This window comes from Pelobates fuscus, chromosome 6, assembly GCF_036172605.1.
Source record: "Pelobates fuscus isolate aPelFus1 chromosome 6, aPelFus1.pri, whole genome shotgun sequence".
NCBI classification, from domain to species: Eukaryota; Metazoa; Chordata; class Amphibia; order Anura; family Pelobatidae; genus Pelobates; species Pelobates fuscus.
Genome location: NC_086322.1, coordinates 71,825,071 through 71,829,281, shown reverse-complemented (window position 1 = coordinate 71,829,281; position 4,211 = coordinate 71,825,071).

The window sequence follows — 4,211 nt, the reverse complement described above, 5'->3', positions numbered from 1 at the left end:
GAGACTAAATTTTCCCTCTAGGAGGTGTTGCCATGATTTCAGGGCATGATAATAGCCAAAGAATAATGGTCATCAACTCTATTTTCCCTATGTCTCAGTTCCTTTCTGTTTGTGTCAATTACCTCGAAACAACCCCACAAGAATGTAGAGGAGACTCTACATCTCATAAAACAAGGAGGATCAAGGAGAACTAGCACAGAAGCAGAGGGAAATGCTTGATTCAAAGACTCAAAAGCTTGGCCTCCTTAGACCATTAGTTGGTATTAACGCTCTTCTTGCTTATGTTGGTGATATGATCTATTATCGTAGAGAATCCCTGAATGAACCTTTCATGATAGTTGGCAAAACCCACAAATCTTTGGATAGCCCTGTTTCCAACTGCAGAGGCCATTCTAACAATGCTTTCAACTTCTTTGGGTCCATTTGAAACCCTTCACCAGAAATAACATAACCTAAGAAGTGTACACTAGTCTGCTCGAATAAACATTTATCAAGTTTGCAATGCAGACTATTCTCAAGGAGGTTCGAAGAACAGTACGTTCCTGAATGTGGTGTGTTTCAAGATCAGGTGACTGTATGATGTAATTGAGATAAACCATAACAAGACTGTTAAGGTACTCTCTTAAGATATCATTGACCATATCTTTGAACACTGCAAGTGCATTACATAACCCAAATCGCATGACCAGGTACTAATAATGACCATTAAGGGTATTAGATGCAGTTTTCCACTCATTACCTTCCTTGATCCTAACCAGATTGTAGTCCCCTCGTAAATCAAGTTTAGTAAACGATAAAGAACACTGAAGACGGTCAAAGAGTTAGTGGAATTGGATACATGTTTTTAACAATGATTTTGTACCATAGTGTATCCTGCTGCCTTCTTTTTCTCAGGTAAACAACACACGCGCCCGGCCGACCACCTAATCTAAAAGAAAAAATTAATCAGATCAGGCAACCTTCTTCCAGTTCTGGTGCTTATGTCCCCATTGCAGGCACTTTCGGCGGAGGACAGAGATCATTCATGGGCACTCGACAGGTGTGAGGCTACGCGGCAAACTTCTAAGCGCTGTATGGTCTGGCACCTTTCTTTTGTGGCCAAACAGGCTAGCCTTTACTCCCCATGTGCATCAATTAACCTAGGGTCACCCATAGCAACGGTTCACTGGCCATCATTCCTCGCACCATTTTTGATAGATACGAACCTCTGCATACCGAGAACAGCCAGTTTTGGAGATGCTCTGACCCAGTAGTCTAGTCATCACTTTCTGGCCCTTGTCAAAGTCACTTAGTTCTTTCCCAAAAAATATATAGAAATGGCGCTTGAGGATATACCGTATTTTTCGCTCCATAAGACGCACAAAAGTGAGGGGAAATGTCTGTGCGTCTTATGGAGCGAATATGAAGCTTTAATTACCTGTCTTGTAGCGTTGGCCGGCAGCACAGGGCGCACCGCGGTACTGGAAAGTCAATTTCAGGTTCCGGTTTCCCACGGGACTGAAAGGAAGTGCGCACTCAGTGTGCACACTTCCTTTCAGTCCCGCCGGAAACCGGAACCTGAAATTGAAGTTCCAGTACCGCGGTGCACGCTGTTAAGCCGGCCAACGCTACAAGACAGGTAAGTAATTATGGCACACTATGGGATAAGGAGAGGGGAGAGAAAGTGCAGTATGGGACAAGAGAAGCTGGGGAGAATACTATGGGAAGGGGGGGAAACACTATGGGATGAGGAGAGGGGGGGGGGTCACTATTGGACAAAGGGAGGGGGGGGAGAACACTTGGATGAGGAGAGGGGGGAATACTATTGGACAAGGAAAGGGAGGTTAAAGAACACTTGGACAAGGGGAGGAGGGGTTAAAAATCACTAAGGGACAGGGGAGGGGGGGTTAAAGAACAATATGGGACAGGGGAGGAGGGGTTAATTATCACTATAGGACAGGGGAGAGGGGGTAAGAAATCACTATGGGACAGGGGAGAGGGGGTAAGAAATCACTATGGGACAGGGGAGAGGGGGTAAGAAATCACTATGGGACAGGTGAGAGGGGGTTAGAAATCACTATGGGACAGGTGAGAGGGGGTTAGAAATCACTATGGGATAGGGGAGAGGGGGTTAGAAATCATCATGGGACAGGAAAGGGGAGTGGGTGGTAAGGAATACTATGGGACAGGGGAGAAAAAAAAAAATATTCTGAACAAACTTTCCAATAGTAAGAAACACTATGGGACAGTTTGTTCAGAATATTTTTTTTTCTAGCTTTCCTCCTCTAAAAACTAGGTGCGTCTTATGGAGCGAAAAATACGGTATACAGTGTGTGGTGCTGCTATACCCAAGTATATCGCCACCACATATACTTAGAAAAGATACAATAAAACACAAAAAGGTAAAAGCGCACACAGAAGAATGGAGGTAGTTACCTGTAGTATAATATAATGGTTGGTAACTGATAATAAATATCCCCTCCTTTTGAGGCCGAGAACAAACGAGACGCCAGGCGCAGCACACACCAAGCACTGCCACAAAGATGCAACCAGGCGATCAGGAGAAATCCCAGGGAAGACATGGCTCTACCAAGCCGAGGTATTGGCTGATCGTGCTACATACCCTCGAGTAAGGTACCCATGTCCCCTAAAGGACTTGCAGTCAAAACCCAGCCTGACGATACCAAACTAGCGGTTCAAAAGCTATCGTAGTATTGCAACACTTTACTTTATTTTCTTAGTATAAACGTCCTAGCTAAGCTCTACTAGTTATAAATGTCTGAACAGATGTCTGTTTTTCACATAATGCTAATCTTATTGTTCACCAGCATGGTTAATCTAATCTAACATTGCTTCATAGCGACTACCTAATTTTAATAACAACATAGTAATGTTGTTGTCCTAGCTTGACAATTGAATGATTATCCGCTAAATATATTACTAAACCTAGAAATGTCATATGCATGTCTAAACTGTAGCAAAACTCGCTGTCATGTAAAAAAAAAAAAAATAAATAAATAAAAAAAAATGTGCTGTATCACAATGCCACTCATTGAAATGCCATGAATATGCCTGCAGTTGCTGTCATGGCCCTGCACGCTAGTCTGTAACCTATATGCACATGCAAAAATAAAGAATTAAAAAAAAATTAAAAAATTAAAAAAAAAAAAAAAACTTTATTTACTTACCTTATCCCAGCTCCGATGTTCCGCGACGAGTGGGGTCTAATGCGCTTGCTGGAGGTCCTCATGCAGTCCGTTACGATTCCGGAAGCGCTCCTAGTGGCTGTCTGGTAAACAGCCACAGAGGGTAGACCTAGTGCTGCAATGTTTAACATTACAGCACTAGGTGCAAAAGGGACACAGCACCCAGACTACTTTAATGAGCTGAAGTGGTCTGGGTGCCTACATTGTCCCTTTAATGTTATGGCTAATCAGTGTATGTGATGCTGCCATGATTAGGCAGGAAAAGAGAAAATGTATTCATAGTTACTGTAATTTACATTTTCTGAATATTTTCCATGGAAGCATCAAAGCACTCACTTTTTGTTTTATATGAATTTTATTATTTTAATAAACTTGGTTTCATTTGAAGCGGTTACATCGTGTTAATTGTTTTATTCTCCACCAGTTTAAGGAGGAGCCAAGTGATATGTGATGCTGCTATGGTAAATAGACAGAAAAAAGAAAAATGTGACAAGTATGAATAGATGTTCTGCTTTGTGTGTCAGAATGCAAGCGATACAGTATAGTATATAAAAAACAAACTACAGTAATAATAGGCCATCAACATATTGTGTGAACTGTGAAGTACAAATAGAAAATATATTCAAAATACAAATGTCACATTTTCCACAAAGTAAGTTTTTACTTTTTTATATTTGTTAATATGTAATTACAGTTTTCTGTCTGCCCACCCATTCTGTCCCTCGCTTTACATATGTCATGTTTTCTTGATTTGCTGAAATGAAATGTCAATGTGCTATCCTTTTCACGATGACCGCTCACACAGCCAAAGCCCAGCTGCATTGCCGTGATAGATTCATTCATCTAAAACCATGAATGAAGCCGCAGAAATTGAAACTTTGCTCCTTAAATTACCGTATGCAGATAGATAACAGTAATTGAAACCAACTGGTCCGTACGACTGTTAGACTATACAAATCCTATGAACCACTGCTGGTATTTTTTTTTTTTTTTTTTTTTGAGGGATTCAAAAAGACTCATTGCAAA